Here is a 19,277-nt window from a genome sequence, read left to right as displayed (position 1 = left end):
CATTTATAGAAGGACTTAATGATTTTCTCAAAACAAATGGCATTGTGTGTTCTACATAATCATATAGAGAATGGGTGAATTTGATGAAGGATGTCTTTTTTTACTTACGTAACTCTGTAAGATGTATGATATAAAACTGTAGTATCAATGTCCGAGCAAGTATCAAACGTGTATGACCCCTTCCTACCTGCCAACAAAAAAGTCATCAAAGTGCTAAAAAGGAAGAAGAGTTCCTTTATCTCTTATATTCTGTAGGTTTTTGCCATTTTTTTGCACCGATTCTACACTAAATATCGTCGTCATCATTTGCTAGAAGCGACCCTGTTACGTGATGACACCTTCTTGCTCCAAACTTTGAATATTTGCATTCCATGTTAATTCATTGAAGATACATTTCTGTGACCCCCAAGGCTTGCGATGCTCGCTCCTTTATACCAGGGCGACGTCTTATGATCCCAACTTAAGTTAAAACATCTGCCTGTGGAGACAGTTGTTGCAGAATGTTGAGTGCTGGAGAGATGCCCAGTTTTAGAAAAGGGAAGGGGGCTGTGATGAATATGCCTAGCTAAGTTCTGTGGTTCGGATGGGTGTGGGGTGGGAGGTATAGGCTTCCATCAACTTTTAGCAGAAGGGAGGAGTGCAGTAGTGCAAACACTTCATGTGAACTCCCACTTCAGGCACCACTTGTGTGAGCACAGAGGGCTACAGTGCTAAGGAGGAAGGCAGGAGAAGACCCATCTCCTTGGAAGACGTTACTTCTTGAGCCCCCTACATCTTGGTGGTAAGATATTTACTCTTTACGGTAACAATTCCCTAGACCGGACTCAGCCTCTCGCGTTTCACGATTTGGTTTCTTTCGTTACCTGTTATTTCCGAGCAGATTTAAGTATTTAGGCGGAATAATCCAAAGCAAAGATGAACGTAAATAGTAATATATAGAGCAATAAGACTATAAAGCTCCTTTTTCTTCTGCCGCGTTAGACCGAGCTCTTGGGGGACGTTTGGGGCCCCGAGATGTGGAGGGAGACGTGAAATGAGCTCCAGGCTTGTAATAGAATGAACATGTGGTTTCTATCTGTTACCGAAGTCATTGATTTTGTCTGTTGACCATCGGGGTCCATGCGGACATTCTTTACAGTGGCAAAAACTATTTGTGCATTCAGATGACTACAAAAAAAAAAATGATTTGCGTCTTACGGGACGAAGAGGTATTTTCCATCAGGATGAATATGCAGAATGAGCCGTGTGCGTCCACATATGGTTATGCTCAAAACTCTTCAAGGGGAATTTCAATCGTAAAATGTTATGGGCGTTCCAGCTATAAAATTATTAACCTCTGGGTGAGTGAACGTCAGAACCACCGGACAAACAAATCCGTGACCCTTTATTCAGGGGACCAGAGAAGTTCTCTGTAGACCAACGCCACACCAATGGAAGGGGTTGGGCAACCACTTCTTGATCTACATGTTTGACCCCGATAAAATTAAAAAGCCTATACTCGCCTCCCGTACCGGCGGCGTTGGCACTCGCGTTCCCGGGCCTTTGTTATGACATGTGAGCCCGGCGGCCAATCAACTGTCCCCGCCTTCTAACTAATTGAACATGAAGAGAAAATTAGGGATCGGCTGCAGCTTTGACCTCCTCTTCGTGGTCAATTTGTATGAAGGCTAGGACGGTGACGCCAGTGCTGATTGGGCGCCGGGGTCACATTTCATAACACCGCACATGAGCCCCTGGAACGGCGCCGGCACGAGAGGCGAGTATAGGCTCTTTTTTTGTTTATTGTGGCCAAGCGTGGGGTATGAGAAGGTGTTGTCCGAGTAGTGGACAACCCCTTTAAGAATGACGGCGTAGCCTCCAGTCCAGCACACTGGTTTGGCTATTTTTAGGACCCCCATAGAGTTGAATAGAGAGATAGTACCAGATTTGGTCCCATATTCAAGATACAGACATAGCATTGGCCAAAATGAGAACTGGTGCCCCGTGTTACTAGGCGCAGCATGGTAGTCTATGCGTCGTCTGATTCGCTGAGGCCCACCGTCACTCAGACAGTCATGGCGTACCCGCAGGTGAGGAGCTAAGAGGAGAACACCCCTTTAATTTTCGTGAAAGTAAGTTTAGGTCTCGATTCGGTAAGTAGTTTTCTGGCGCAAAACTGCTTGAAATTTTATAAACATTTTCTACGAGTCGTGGTTTCATAAAAGATTTTGCAACTGTAGGTTATTACCAACGTCAGCACCTTTTCACAAAGTAAACAGAGCTTACCAAAAAGGGCCAGTCTTCATCAAAATGCATCCCAAAAGTGTTATACAACCCCACAGAAACTCACTAACTGGAGTACATGTCGTATGCTGGATCATAGCAGCTGAACAGGAATCTGTCACCAGGATTTTGCCACCTAGCTTGATGTAGAGACAGAGACCCTGATTCCAGTGATGTCTCTTACCGGACTTCTTGCTGTAGTTTTGATATCATCACTGTTTTATCGGCAGGAGATTATCACTAGAGGACAATAAATCTGTTTCCATGTAGTCCTCCATATTCATAAGATCTGTATAAACACCACTGAGTGGCATCTCTCCCCCTATGCAGAGTGTACACAGAAAGCTGCCAATCAGTGATGTGGACAGGGTTACACAGAGCTCAGCATTCAGAGACCTGCTAGATCTGCAGCATAGAAAACTGTAATTTTATCAACATGGCAGCAAGCATCCCAGCACGTGACATATTACTGGAATCAAGATCTCTAGCTCTACATCATCCTACTCTCATATGTGGTAGTAAAACTTGGTGACAAATTCCCTTTAAGAGATGCATGCCTCTTAATGAATTTGGCACATGTTACTCTAGTGCACAATTATTGTCAGCTCTGTTCATTTCTATAGAAAATATATTAGGAGGAGATGCTAGCCAAGTTCCACTGAAATACACTTTCCTGTAGACTACTCTTTCCTATACAGTGAAAAGTAAAGGTACGCCGCCGACTCATGGTGGCCCCGGATTGGCCAAAGGGACACTCTTTTTTAACATCTATTGAGTGCATGGGGCTCTTTAAACATGTCAGGGAATATGTGAAGAGACCCTAAGGCCTAATTTATGGATAACCAGTGACCCACCTAACTAACCAGTTATCATTATGTTTTGGTGTGTGTAAGAAGTACGGTCGGCCATTGCCTTTTCCCTTGGACAGTGACGTATTTTTTTCACATTCATGTTGTGATAATGTTTATTTATAATGATAATGATGGCGTTATCGCATGCGTGCTTTTGTATTGTTTGTCATCTGCTGAGATACACAGGTCTGCACTGTGGATGTAGGTGTGAGGACTTGTATACCACGCAGGAATTCTGGCCGGGGACCGGGACAAATATCGAAGGTCATGGGTAGGATAGAGATCCAAGCAAAGTTATACCAATTCCCACCGCTCTCCAGTTATTGTAGTGAAGATAATATCTTTATGGCCGAATCTGCATGTAAGCTTTCAAAATGATCAATATGGACGGCCAGCGTTTTGGTCTCCGAGAAACTGATCATAGCCTATCATGGTGTGAGGTATTGTCTTCTGTAATGGCTAACATCTCCCTGGTTTATCATGGCGTTGGGAGAATTTGGTCATGGTGGGAGTCACATCTTCCTATTCCTTACCCAGCTGGACGTTGATGCTCAGGTTAAGGGTCCATGTCTGAGATGGAATGGAAAACTAAGTTGAGTGCTGCCCTGGGGTGTACTCTTTTTTGCCCCATAAATACGACATGTTACCTTCCAACAATGAGATCACAATGGCTAACTTGTTATGGAACTGCTAAGGATCTAAGCCCGTGTGCACCACGGTGAGAAGTCCATTGTCTGATTATACCAAGGAAAGTTGGTGTTGCATCTCTGTCAAAAGCCTAGAGCCACCACCACACCCGGGAATGGCTGCGAGTGACCCCCAGTTATCCCAGTGAACCTTACATGTGGAGAAAACCATAGATCCCAGAGGAGATCCACACAAATATACAAACGCCCATGGCTTGATTCCAACCCAAGACATCAGTACCAGTGGCCCTCCATTTTCATTGTTAAAGAGGTTATATGGTGAAAACAAGTTGGCACTTATCCACAGGATAGGTGATAACTTGTCCACCAGTGGTGGTCCTACTGCCGGGACCTGCACTGATCGGCAGAATCGAGCACTTCTATTCCCATTAGAACGGAGCGGCAGTGTGCAAGAGCCTTGGGGCCTACTGAGTGCTTGGCTTTTTCTGGCAGCCCAATATAATAAATGAACGGAGTTGGTAGCCAAGTGTCCGACTTGCCACTCCATTTTGTAACCGATCGGGTCCCAGCAGATAGTTGATAACTTGTTTTCACTGAATAGGAGAACGGGCGTTCGGTGGGACGATACCTGGTCCATGCGGTTATGGCTAGTGGACATAGGCGCCCGCCACCCCCCGTGTCTCCACAATCCCCTTTAAGATAGAATATTGGATGTAGAGATCGGATTGTTCTAAGAACTCTTTGTGCACGCCAGCCTTCGTAGATAAGCTCGTACTAGCTATCTGTCCTATCTCTTGGTTGTTTTCTCTTGACATTGAGGGTGATTTTGTAGCTCAACGTCGCTATGAAATGTTAGATCGAAGATTAAATGAATTTTGTTTCAAGTGATCACTGGTATTCTACAGAGGAAAGTCGAATAATAACTAAAGAAATGTGCAATAATCACATTTCATCCATAAGACGGAGATAAACATGGAGATGACGGGTGCTCTCAATTGTTGATTGTTTGAGAAATCGTCAATGGTTGACCATGTGAGCGTAGCCTTGGCATGTGGGCAATGTGTACAGCTCATCCTGGCAGTCACATGGCGGACATTAAAGGTGAACGAGATGAATGGGAGGAGTGGCATATAGTCATGGCCGTCACACTGCAGACATCAAAAGCTCATAGTGATATGTGAAATGCATTAAAGGGAACCTGTCAGCTGATTCCGGCAGCTCCAACAACATCCGATGCTGACGGTACCATTGCAGCTAGGTATAGCTTTCTTTTGAAATGATTTGAAGTTAAATTATAGATTGAAGAGACCCCGGACAGGCTTTTCCTGCACCGCTCCAGGTGATTGACAGGTCTCTCTTACATATGTACATACGGGAGAGATCTGTCAATCAACTAGAGCATTGTGGAGCTCATGGAATTCTCCGAAGTTTCAGAAAATAACATCCCTAGTTGCAATCGTGCAACCAGAATCTGATCCATCCTACATGCAGTTTAGGTAGAATGACAGGTTCCCTTTAAATATTATGTTGCAGAGAAGTGTTGGCCAACCCCCCCGAAGAGGAAGAGTGGAGATCAACGAGTGATCGGGCAGTGGTACGAAGTGGGATGCTGGGGATCGGTAGAGGAGTCTACTTTTCATTTAATGTTGGTCCGCTTGATGAATATATAAGGGTTGGCCAAGTCTCTTAACTGCTTATCAAGGACAAGGAACAGAGGTTTAGCTAACCAGGGGGCCAACTACCATGGGCCCACTCTCATAGAGGGCACAATAACACATTGGCAAGCTGGTGGGTCGTCTGAGCTACTTTGGCAAATACTCAGTACTACTTTATAGTCCTTCATTCAGACTCCAGCCAAAGCAGAGTGGACCTCCTGAAACACGGGGTGGTACTGAAAGAGGTACCCCAGCCAGGTAACCAAGGAATTCCAGCCAGTGTCCTTCATTCAGACTCCAGCCAAAGCAGAGTGGACCTCCTGAAACACGGGGTGGTACTGAAAGAGGTACCCCAGCTTGGTAGACCCCGTTACAGCTTGTTCAAAGTTTCTTTTTCTGAAAATAGTGATAACAGTGTAGACTCAGAACAAACCTTGACAGATTATTAAGTGTAGTAGCAGGATGAAACTCTTGGATCATCATTCGAGAAGGACCACCTGCCCAGCCAAGGAACCAGGAAGTAAGGAGACTGCAAAGTTCTGACCAGCTCAAGAGACAACTTCAGAACACCCCTTAAGCCCTCTCCAGAGACTATACAGGGTCACCTGAAAAGCCCAGAAGGACTCACTTGTGTCCAAGGTTTACATAAACCCAACCGTTTGATGGTACAGTTTGAGGGATTGTCCTGGCAAAGCGGGACTGTTTCCAAAAGACATCGAAGAATCATAAATCAAGTGAATGAGGCTGAGCTGTAATACCAGGGAGGACCATGGCAGCTTTTCGCATGTATACTATTACAAAATTGAAGTCTAATTTTTGCACTGATTGGTACAATTCGGGAAGTTTCCGAGCACTCATCTAAGTAATAATAATAATAATAATAATAATTTTTATTTATATAGCGCCAACATATTCCGCAGCGCTTTACAAATTATAGAGGGGACTTGTACATACAATAGACATTACAGCATAACAGAAATACAGTTCAAAACAGATACCAAGAGGAGTGAGGGCCCTGCTCGTAAGCTTACAAACTATGAGGAAAAGGGGAGACACGAGAGGTGGATGGTAACAATTGCTATAGTTATTCGGACCAGCCATAGTGTAAGGCTTGGGTGTTCATGTAAAGCTGCATGAACCAGTTAATTAATTTTTTTTTTTTTTTTTTTAATATAGGCCACACAGGGATCGTTAGGTTAATGCATTGAGGCGGTAGGCCAGTCTGAACAAATGAGTTTTTAGGGCACGCTTAAAACTGTATGTCCTCAATGTATGTCCTGAATGCACATAGCTCCTGTTGACACCTGAATTCTAACTAAGGCTTGGAAAAAGAAGAGTTGTAGACACATTTTAGTCATAACTTCAGGGATATATAAGCATAATGCATATACCGTATCTACAATTTTATAATACTTCAATCAGCAAGAGTGATCAGTAGCAAATGTGATACTCCTTATAATAACCCATCTCTGTGCTATCAATTATTCCACCTACTCCAATGCACCATACAATATCATCTTTACTTTTAGCTGTGGATGCCACGAATGGCCCAGTTGTTCAGAGAAGATGTAGACCCAGTGCCAGCTGCCATTATACTGGAATTTTGTAGGAGATTTACATGACCGGTTTTCATTTATAGAAACTTAGGATATGTCCACACCACAAAAGTGACCCGTAAAATGAACATAGAGCAAAGAAACGCAAAGTGACTTATCGCTACGTCACGTCTTTTAGAGATTTTGGAAACTCAGAATCGGTTAAAAAAGGTGACATAGTCATTATTTGGTGACTTTTATTCCAATTCCACCTGCTCAGGGAGAAAGACGTCACAAGAACGACGGCTAAGACACCTACAGAACCACCTATGGAAAAAGACCGCCACACATTTTCTGAACTGTTTCGCCTGGGAGAGCAGTTGTACCGGAGTGTAAATGCCGCCATGTGCTCATACCCTAAAGGGGATTTTGTATTCCTTATTGACTACTTGATCAGACTTGATAGTCTGTAACGGGTTTCTGCTGGATCAAACGATGGCGCTGGGACTGTGACTCGCCTTCTGATTTGGGACTCGTTACGAGGAATGGAGAATCGCTCCTTATGCAAAACTGGTAGCATGCGGATATGACACTGACCAATGCAAATAAATATGGCGGTCCACGTGCAAAAAGTCGCAGCTTGCGCCACTTGGATCTGTATTTTGGATCAGACGTGCAAAAAACGATTCTATACGGCTTAACATCCATATGCCATCTGTTTTTTATAGATCCATTGAGATTATCAGCTATATTTTCAATTGTATTATTATTATTTATTAATTTCTTGATGTCAAAACTGGATTCCAAATGGAGGCTAAAAACAGACTAACGGACGTCATACACAGGGGCGGATTTATTAGTGCAGCAGCACAAGGGCCTGTGAGGTAAGGGGGCAGATTTCACCATCAAATTAGCAAGTGGGTCCCGTTAAAGACACACAGGGGGCAAATAAACAAACAGGAGCCCCTTTCCGCCTGCGACAGATGTAAAAATGGCATATTGATGATGATATAGAAGAAAAATAGTCAGGATTTTTTTTTTACTTATTAAAAAAGGCTCTTTTACGTATGCTCATCTGAACCCGGACTTTAAAGGAACACATTTCGATGATTCTGGAAAGAAGTCAAATCTACGAGAGAGATGATATATGACGCATTATTCCAGTGCCTATAGCCTCCTATGGGGCCTACGGTATCTCAGTGTCACCCAATTTTCATGAAAGTCCTAAATAGACCCAGGATTCATACAAGGGTGTGTGCACCTCGCATAGTAGCATGAGGATAAAATAAGCTAGAAATCGAATTTTCAGTGCGTGAAGCACATGGTGTGGGAAGGGGCCCGGGCTGCGGTCAGATGACTCACATCTGCTTCTCATTTTAGCAGAACATAGGGACATTTTTGTGTAAGTCGCAGGAAGTTAAATGACATTTTTTTTCTCTCTATCTCTTTCTCCACATGGGTGCGGGTTTATGTACTTTCATTCATCTGAGCGTTCACATTGCCACAATAAATCTTGAATCCTTTTTGTTTTCGCGCGGCCTCTGCCTGTGGTGCAGAATTCTCCAGCACTACTTTGGATACCCTGTACACATTCCTGACAGCTTGTAGAGGGGGGCACGGCACATAACAAGGACAACTGCAGGGTTAGAGACCCCCTCCGTGGATGATCGGGGGGATTATGTATAGTATAACCATTTCCATTCGTTTTTAGCAGGAATGATTAACTGTGTTTCCGATTTCCTAATTAAGTTTGCAGTGGAAAGACAAACTGCGGAAAAATCCTGGTTGCGGTGCCTAGGTGAGCAGTCGGGAAATATTCATAGGCCCTGAAGGTATATACTCATCAGTGAACTAATCGGGGAGGCAGCTATCCACTAATAGTAATCCATTCTGTGGTCAAAATTATGGAACACATCCCTTAGGGGGCAGATCGGCTGTAGGCAACGTTTCTATGAAAATCAGCTACTGTCCAACTCTTGACCAGGTGGACCAATTTTCATTTTTGCACTTTTTTAACTCCCCATCTTTCGAGAGCCATAATCTTTTTTTTTCCCTATAGACATAGCTTTACACCATTCACTTTGCCCCACACAAACAATCCTGGCCAAAAGTTATGAGACTGACACGAATTGTTGGTCTTCAGAAAATGTGCTGTTTCAGTGTTTTTAGATGTTTTTTGACAGATGTTTCTATGGTTACTGAAGTACAAGTATATCAGCATTTTATAAGTTTTTAAAGTTTATTTGACAAATATATAAAGTTTATTCAAAAACTCAGTGTTGACCCTTATTCTGTAAGACTTTTGCTAGTTGCCCTGGCAGCCTGATATCAGCTTCTGGGCCAAATCCTGACCGATGGCCGCCCTATCTTAGAATCAGTGCTTTAAATTTATCACAATTTCTGTGCTTTTGTTCGGCCACCTGCTTTTTTAGGATTGATACCTAATGATGGGCGAGCACTAAAATGCTCGGGTGCTTGCTTCTTGAATTGAGCAAATCATAATGTTCGGGTGCTCAACCCGAGTATTGAGTATAATGGAGGTTTAGAGGTAATGATATGCTCGTGCTCCGGGGTGGCTTATGGGGGTCTTTATGTGGTGCTCTGATTAGATATTCATCCTTATGGCTTATGACGGGTAACTGATCCCTCACTTACCTGCCCCCTATTTTACATACTGATATCTTATTTTTGGGAACAAAATGACATTCATCATGCAGATGCCGATGCCTGCACTGTAGCATGATACGATCTATAATATATATATATTCATTTTATTTAGTGATATCATTTTCTTGAGAAAAAAAAAATTATTCCTCAAAATGGCGCCGGCCGTATCTGTACTGTAGCATAATTCGAAACACAATAGATGCTAGTGCACAGGCATCACCGCCAGCTCCATTTCGCTAGAGGAAAAAAATGTCTCCACCAAGATGGTGCCGGCCGCGCCTGCGCAGTAGCATCTATTGGTGATCCAATAAAATAGACCGCTGCAGGCTGATATTATCAGACTGGAAAGTACCATGGTTATTGGCCCCTTCCCAGCCTAAATATACCAGCCTTCAGCTCCCCAGAACTGGCACATCACATTAGATGCTCCAATTCTGGTGCCATTTTTCAGCTCTTCCCGATTGCCCTGGTGCGGTGGAAATCGGGGTAAAGGGATTTGGGGTTGATGACAACTGTGACAGCATGAAAAACAGTGTCTGTGACTGGTGGTATACTCACTGATGTCACTGCTGGTCACACATACTGGAAGCTATCGCAGAACACTGCGAGATCCGGCAGGTGTGCTGGTGTGAGCCTATGAAGCCCCATTCAGAGAAAGGGGCTCCTTATGCTGGAATTTTGGATGAGGTTCACTGTGGGACATCAATGTGGATTATGGTGGATCCATTGGAGTAAGATTTTTTTGGGGGGGAAAAATGGCGAAGAGGGTGTCTGGGTTTTTTCTGTTAAAACGACTTTTCTGTGTGTGTGGTGTTTGTGTGTGTGTGTGTGTGTGTGTGTGTGTGTTCACTGATTTTTACTTACAAGGTTAGTAATGAGGGTGTCTGACTGACACCTCTCCATTACTAAACCCAGGGTTTGGTGTCAGCGCCAGTTGCTGTCAGCAACCCCTAATCCCATTACAACAATTGCTACAAGGGCAGTCGGGAAGAGCTGAGACAGGACGCCAGAATTGGGGCATCTAATGTGATGTGGCAATTTTGGGGCAGCTGAAGGCTGGTATTTTTAGGCTGGGAAAAGGCCAATAATCATGGCCCGTCACACTCTGATAATATCAGCCTGCAGCTGTCTGCTTTGCCTTAGCTAGTTATTAAAAATCTATCTATCTATCTATCTATCTATCTATCTATCTATCTATCTATCCCTCTATCTATTTCTTCAATTAGGCATGTTTTCCTTTTTTTTCAACTAGCTTTGAACAGCATTCATTGCTGTACAAAAACTAGGTGAAAAAATGCTATTAAAAAACGGGCAAAATGTGGTAAAAATGCAACATATCCACACAGCCAGGAGATTTTAAGATTACTGGAGTTCCCAGCTGCTGGGAACACCTGGAGGCTGTGAACTAAAGGTACCTTCACACATAACGATATCGTTAACGATATCGTTGCTTTTTGTGACGTAGCAACGATATCGTTAAGGAAATCGTTCTGTGTGACAGCAACCAACGATCAGGCCCCTGCTGGGAGATCGTTGGTCGCTGAGGAAAGTGCAGAACTTTATTTCGTTGCTGGACTCCCTGCTCACATCGCTGGATCGGCGTGTGTGACACCGATCCAGCGATGTCTTCACTGGTAACCAGGGTAAACATCGGGTTACTAAGCGCAGGGCCGCGCTTAGTAACCTGATGTTTACCCTGGTTACCAGCGTAAAAGTAAAAAAAACAAACACTACATACTTACCTACCACTGTCTGTCCCCGGCGCTCTGCTTCTCTGCACTCCTCCTGCACTGGCTGTGAGCGTCGGTCAGCCGGAGAGCAGAGCGGTGACGTCACCGCTCTGCTTTCTAGCCGCTGTGCTCACAGCCAGTGCAGGAGGAGTGCAGAGAAGCAGAGCGCCGGGGACAGACAGCGGTAGGTAAGTATGTAGTGTTTGTTTTTTTACTCTTACGCTGGTAACCAGGGTAAACATCGTGTTACTAAGCGCGGCCCTGCGCTTAGTAACCCGATGTTTACCCTGGTTACCCGGGGACCTCGGGATCGTTGGTCGCTGGAGAGCTGTCTGTGTGACAGCTCTCCAGCGACCAAACAGCGACGCTGCAGCGATCGACATCGTTGTCGGTATCGCTGCGGCGTCGCTGAGTGTGAAGGTACCTTAAGGTTACCAGAGTTCACAGCCACCAGTTTCCGGAAACCTTGAGGGATCCTTGCAGGGAGACTTTAACGTTACTGGAGCTTCCAGCTGCTGGGACACCTGGAGGCTGTGAATGATCAATTTGCTTTTGTGGGTTTTGGGGGTGCACCCAGCAGCACAACTCTGACTCTGCATCAGCACCAGGCTTTGCCTGATTGTAGACTGACTCTGGGCTCCCCTGTACTCTACATGACCAAGGGGTAAACAAGCAAGCAAGCACAGGAGGAGGAAATATAGTATGAAGTCACACACATATAGTGCAGCACGGGGCAATAGCTGCAGGCAAGGCACTCTTCTTCTTTTACGCCCCAGTGTGCTACATGAATGTGTGGGTCCTGACTGACTGTGTAGACTTCTACCATGAGGCCAACATACTCGTTTAGTTAGTGGTGTGGGCTGGCTAGAATCGTGTTTTACATTTCAATGAGGGAGACTTCCATTCAAACACATAATCTATACTGGGTGGTAACTTGGTAAAGGTTATAAACAAGGGATAGGGGGTACAAAGTCTTATGGACATTTCCTTTACAGTATAAAGCATTTTTTTTTATTTCCAAACCTCTTCCTTCATAGTTTACTCCAAGGCTAGTGAGGAACACTCATTTGTCCTACTCTGCCACAGCCCAGCTTTAATGCTACTGTCCTGATCAGCAATTCTCCTTACTTGCTCTTCATTTACTCATGCTATTTCTTCCACTATTTGAGCCCTTGGGACCCCACTTGTCCATCGTAACTCAGTCCTGCTTAGGTCCATTACCTCCTGCGTTATAAGCTCTGGGGTTTGTGGCTCGGTGTCCTATCCAAGGTCATCTGTGCGGGAGGCCACTCTGTCTCGTCAGTCACTTCTCAGGATCGCATTATCCCTCATTCTTTGTCTCCTCTCATTTGAGGTCACCCTTGCATGCAGCTCTCCTATATTTACTCTCCAAACCTTATCTAACAACTTACAGGAATTCTGGCACTTTCCCTAACACTAGACGCTCCCACTATGGGCCAGTCTAGGTAGTTATTCAAATGTAACTACCTAAACTATAAAAAAAAGCTTGAGGAAGCTAGATGCAAAATGTATTTTCGGTGCAGTTCTTCCATTGTCTGATGAGACCTTCCCTATGCCACTGTGCATGTTTACATTTTTCACTTATGGTATTTATATCTTCCCCGCACTCTGAGTGGGCCTACCCAGAGCTAGGATACTGTAACAGTATCAGCGTGGCAGCAGAGCAGGCGGAGGGGCCCTGTGCCAGTAGTGGGCCTCCCGCCCATTATCACAGGTTCAACTGTATTGGCTGGATTCTGATACAGCTGACCGCATTGATGAGAAATGTAGTATTACGCTCCCTCTCCCATCATCCCCCTGTCAGTGTCTGACGTCTCTAATACAAACACTGACAGGGGTCGCGATGACATCACTACTCGGCGCCTGCTGTCCGGAGATGTGCGTGAGTTCGGAGCTGCGGAGGAACCAGGAGCAACAAAGGTGAGTATTGTATTTTTTTTATGGCGGTGCATTATACTATAGAGGCCTAAGGGGATGCATTATATTAGAGTCCGCCTACGGGGGGCTGCATTATATTACAGTCTGCCTATGGGGGCTGCATTATATAAGTCTGCCTATGGGGGGCTGCATTATACTATAGAGTCTGCCTATAAGGGGCTGCATTATACTATAGAGTCTGCCTATGGGAGTGCATTATACTATAGAGTCTGACTATGGGAAGTGCATTAGACTATATAGAGTCTGGCTATGGGGAATGCATTGTACAATATAGTCTGCCTATGGGGAGTGCATTATACTATATAGAGTCTGCATATCAAGAGTGCATTATACTATATAGAGTTTGCATATGGAGAGTGCATTATACTATATAGAGTCTGCCTATGGGGGGCCAGATAGAAAAGATGGGAAAAGTGAACAATTCCATCAGAAGGAACACCAGCTGTAAGTCATTATCTGTAACTGTGCTGTAATCACTTATTTGTTCTGCAGGACTGGTATCTACCACTGACCATATGGTGGTAATATCAGTGTTAGTCTTTATATAGAGATTATTTTTAGTAATGGTGCGGTCATCTGCTGAGGTTCTCCTCCACTATTAGGGTGCATCACCCAGTTGTAATCAAGGTTACCTGGTTAGGGGCCACACCGAAGTTTGCCCCCCCTGAACCAAAACCCGGAGCTATGCCTCTGGATCTTATGTTATTTCCTATGTAGTAGAGTGCAGGGTTGAATATGTCACCACAGAACAGACAGACCAACTGTTGAGGAGAATTTATTAACAGGAGTAAGATTCTCCGCGCAGGGAGTAAATAGGGGGTTAATAAAGATAAAACAAACAGTAAATAGTTAAGCGGAATCGAAACCGTTAACTAATGTTCTTGTAACTTATCAGTCCAGGGCGGTCCTGACTAGAGGGTCCTTATTCCAACGTGGGTACAGTCACCAGCAGTGCTTGAGATCCTGAAGTCTCTCCTCTGTCTCCTGGGAACTGGAGACTCCGGGGTTAAGTCTTTGCAGTCTTTTCTCCCAGTGAAGCTGGAAGCAGGAAGTAACACAGCCACTCTGCTGCCAGTCTCTGTATTAGGCTGACAGTCTCTCTCTGCAGCAGCAATGCTACACACACACTGAGCAGCTTACTTTGTCACACTCAGGGGTCCTGGCTTGTCAGTGCATTCATCGGGGCTGCGCATTCAGGTCACTGTAAGGGAATACATCTTCTCTGATTACGGAGGCTTCCAAGTCCACATTCTCACATCCAGCCTTCACTACGGCTTGTATCTCAGCCTCAGTGCCCTCACGGGGAGCACTCTCTTTCGGGGAGCGCGGCGCTGCAGCCTGCTCTCTCTCTGGCGCACTGTCCCCTCTGCCCCGCGTGCTCTGCTCTCCCGCTCTTTTCTGACCACACCCCTCTCTCTTCCTCTCTCCCCCCAGCAGTCACATAGTCCCTTCTGTCCAGGGCAGAAAGTCTTCCCCCCAACAACCCAGCTGTCTGACTAAGTTGTTCCAGGTAAGGATCAGGGAAAGCAACCTCCTTACACCTATATAGTGGTATCTGTTTGCAATATTAGTCCTACATTTTGTACAGTACACCACTTAAATTATGTGCAGTTTATTTGCTCAAATGCCTGTATCTATTGCTTGCACTAGCTTTGATTATCTTGTGTCTCACACGTTTTAATTAATTCTTCAATACAATTTAGCTTTCATCTATATCTCCCTGTGCCTTCCACTTATTCTTTATAGGTTTTTCCATCTAAAAGTGAGTATTGGTCTATTTAGTATTGCTCATTATTGATATGTAGGTTTATTACCTAAACTACATACTAGTTAAAGCAACCCTTCATTTGACATTTGCCTGGTGCCCTCTGTTTGCTTCCTGGTGACTTCTCCACCAAGACTGGCATTGTGGTCCTCCTTAAACCAATATGACCATCTCATTAACATGAGGAACACATTAGTAAATCTAAACCATGTCCAACATTGCCTCTCCTGTGCTGTGGAGCTTTGGTTTAGACTCACCACTTGGTTCCACATGTATCTCTGGTGGCCACCTTGGATGCTGAAAGACTGGAATATTGGGCTTGAAATTGGGAAGAGCACACAGTGGGAGGCAATCAGAGGACCCTAGGTATACATGGTGTTGTGAATTCTGTTGTCAAGCTCCCTCCTGTGGTCATGAATGGTACTTCGGCTGGTTCTGTCCATGGGCTTCCTCTGGTGGTTGTGAGTGGGGCTGCGGCTTCTGAGTTTCCTTCCACAGGTGATGAGGTTAATTCGTTAGCTGGCTGCTCTATTTAACTCCACTTAGATCATTGCTCTATGCCACCTGTCAATGTTCCAGTATTGGTCTAGTTCGCTCCTGGATCGTTCTTGTGACCTGTCTTCCCAGCAGAAGCTAAGTTCCTGCTCGTTTTCCTTTGTTTGCTATTTTTCTGTCCAGCTTGCTATTTTGATTTTCGTCTTGCTTGCTGGAAGCTCTGGGACACAGAGGGAGCGCCTCCGCACCGTGAGTCGGTGCGGAGGGTCTTTTTGCGCCCTCTGCGTGGTCTTTTTGTAGTTTTTGTGCTGACCGCAAAGTTACCTTTCCTATCCTCAGTCTGTTCAGTAAGTCGGGCCTCACTTTGCTAAATCTATTTCATCTCTGTGTTTGTAATTTCATCTTATCTCACAGTCATTATTTGTGGGGGCTGCCTTTTCCTTTGGGGAATTTCTCTGAGGCAAGGTAGGCTTTATTTTTCTATCTTCAGGGCTAGTTAGTTCCTTAGGCTGTGATGAGTTGCATAGGGAGTGTTAGGAGCAATCCACAGCTATTTCTAGTGTGTGTGATAGGATTAGGGATTGCGGTCAGCAGAGTTCCCACGTCTCAGAGCTTGTTCTGTATTATTTGTAACTATCAGGTCATTCCGTGTGCTCTTAACCACCAGGTCCATTATTGTCCTAACCACCAGGTCATAACAACATGGCACATGTATAGTCACTTTTTAGTGAAGGGCAGGGGAGTTGTTTTGGAGTTCCCTAAGTCAGGCCAGTTGGAGTGCTGCTGTACAATAAGAAGGAAGCCAAGAGGACTTCTATGAGGTGGGCAGCATGAAACGCAGAGGTAAGACTCCGACTAATAATGAAATGACATATTCTAGGGATATGGCATTACTTTTTGTGATCATAAGACTTCGTAAAGCAGTTCTTCACTACTAGGACAACCACCTCTAGATCTATTTGTTTGGCCCTGATAAAACAAAAAAGCTTACACTCATCTCCCATGCTGGTGACGTTCCAGTGGTATTGGTACTCGGATTCCCGGCTGTTGTGACATGTGGTGACTGGCGCCCAGTCAACGCTGGTGTCACTGTCCCCGAATACGAATTGAACATGAAGAGTTAGTTTGGGTTGCTGCTGACCTCTGAATTCCTTTTCATGTTCAATTTGTAAGAAGGTGGGGACAGTGACACCAGCGCTGATTGGGTGCCAGGCTCACGTGTTACAGCAGCCACATGGCAGACCCCAAAATGTGAGTGCCGACAGTTCGGGAACGGCGCCAGCAAGGGGGGTTAATAATCAGCTTTTTTTATTTTATTGGGGCCAAACATTTAGATCAAGAAGGGCTTGTCCAAGTAGTGGACAACCCCTTTAAATAGGATCTGTTACCAGATCAAGAGTGACCAGAGTTTCCTCTTATTTTATTCCTTATGCATCCCCGAGTTTTCAAAATTTTTTAAAACTTTTTTTTGATCCTCCGTTCCATTGAAAAGATACGAACTTTTTAATTTAGTTGTGATTTTTATTGTCTTTACTAAGGGGGCGTGGCTCACAAAGTAATTATGCAGAGCAGTCTACAGATACGCCTTCAGAGAAGGCTGTGAGCTACGCCCTCTTGTAAAGTCCATAAAAATCGGCACTATATAAAAAGTCATGTATCTCTGGAACCGTATGGTGCATTTAAAAAAAAACAAAAACCGGAATACTCGGAGGAGCGGAAGGAATAAAATAAGAGAAAAAAATGTTCACTTTTGATCTGGTGACAGATCCACTTTAAATGTCAAACTAAAGGAGATTAATGCTACATCCTTTTCTTGCAAAGGCTCTGAGGCAGGAACATGTGTTATATACCATAATATACCCAATAAAATACTTTATTAATAATATCACAAGCCTTCAGAAACGTCAAGTCTTTATATGACCACAGAACCCCTTGGAAACATCCGAATACATATTTGGGAGTACGTTATTCCGTATTTAATAATCGGATACTAATATCTTAGCTCCAAGTAGCTGCCATTATCTGTAGCATAACTGGACACTAGTTTAGATTTCTCAGTACCTTCACAAACCATATATGATTGGCATATATGAGCAGCTCAGTGAATGGTGGCTGTGTAGCGGAACAGGGGAGTTTCTAAACTTAACAGTTTTCATGTGGGGAAAGTATGACTATTTGTCAATTGCTCCACTGTTTACTGGAATGAAGAAGGAATGCCTCCTGATGTCGAGCCAGATGTGCCCAAGGCAGAGACGTTCATCGCTGACGAACAGAACATAAACTCTTCTTACAAAATGCGATCATTCACCATACATAATTTACATTTAATGGTTGTATTAGAGACACTGTAAGGATACAAATCTATTTAGGCTAGGCATTCCTGAGACTTTCACATTGATGGCCTATCATTACATAGTTACATAGTTATTAAGGTTGAAGGAAGACTATATGTCCATCTAGTTCAACCCATAGCCTAACCTAACATGCCCTAACATGTTGATCCAGAGGAAGGCAAAAAAAACCATGTGGCAAAGAGTAAGCTCCTCCATAATAGGATAAGTCATCAATGTCTGATCAGTGGGGGTGCGACAACCAGCACCCTCCATCAATCAGCTTTTCCCAATGTTGGCGGAGGCTGGAATTGTTCTGGTACGGAGCTGCACAGCACAGCTCCAACGACTGTATAGTGGCCGCGGCTGGGAACTGCACTGCCACTCCCCATTCAAATCAATAGGAGGCAAATGTGCAATACGCAGCCAATATTTCGTCAACCGAGCTCATAATTGAGCACTGTAAAAATAAATTGAAAAAAAAAATTAGGGGTGGATTGCATTTTTTAGACCGTTTCGCCCCACTTGTATTTTTTCCCCTGTTCACTATATTAAAGGGTAATTCATGTGGCAAGGCTTTTTAAAGGGTCAATATTGACTTTTAGGATTTCTACTCCCAACAGGTGGCATTAGAGTTCCAATTCTCTTCCTCTCTGAAGAGATAATTTGCATATTTAAATTCCGAGAGGAGCATTTAAAGGCCTATAAGTCTCCTAACGCCGACTTGGCACTCTCCAAATGCAGAAGCATTCCCCCTTGGACTCCACTTCTAATGGTGAAAGACGTCCTTTTACAAAAGTGTAGATGATAAATTACAATCCGCAAAATGAACTGAAATTTGCAGATTTTTCCTAGACCCCAGTCATAACATTTTGTATTGCAGATTGAATGTGCAGAATTAGTTCTAAAATTCTGCAGCAAGTATGTGAGAACATGGTCTTACGCTTCTCCAAGAGAATCTGGAGTAGTTCAGTCATCATTTATCATAAGTTATTTCAGACCGTGTTGATCTCATCCTGTGTCTGAAGTTGTGGGCAGAGGGGTGTAACATTGGCATAGAACACAGAAAGAGGAAAACATGTTTCCAGAGGGATAAACAGGACCAGAGAGGAGAACCATGGAGGAGGAGAGGACTCAGGAGGAAGAATGTGGTGACCATAACCCTCAGAACTTCCTAGTCCCGATGTGTGGGTGCACTGTTATAAATAGTGCTGTGTACGTAGACACAGAAAGTAATCCACCACTGTCCCTCAGATCTGGCATGTTCTGATACCATAAAATCCCATTTATATTAGTGTGTAGGGTCGTTATTTTGGCCAGCAGCTATGTATGGATAGACCATCCTTAGTGCAAGTTGTGACCACTCAACGTAATGACATGA

The 19,277-nt window shown here is 44.2% G+C and overlaps 1 protein-coding gene across 1 annotated transcript in view; it reads left to right on the top strand.

Moving 5' to 3' along the window:
- Nucleotides 1–648: 648 nt before the first annotated feature.
- Nucleotides 649–19,277, top strand: part of EMP3 (epithelial membrane protein 3 (MAM blood group)) — a 36,116-nt gene continuing 17,487 nt past the window's right edge. The window contains exon 1 of the mRNA XM_069742751.1: nucleotides 649–781. The gene's annotated coding sequence lies outside the window, so the exon portion shown is untranslated. The remainder of the gene's footprint in view (nucleotides 782–19,277) is intronic.

This window comes from Ranitomeya imitator, chromosome 10 (genome assembly GCF_032444005.1).
Source record: "Ranitomeya imitator isolate aRanImi1 chromosome 10, aRanImi1.pri, whole genome shotgun sequence".
In the NCBI taxonomy this organism is placed as follows: domain Eukaryota; kingdom Metazoa; phylum Chordata; class Amphibia; order Anura; family Dendrobatidae; genus Ranitomeya; species Ranitomeya imitator.
This window is presented reverse-complemented; position numbering and strand designations above follow the sequence as displayed.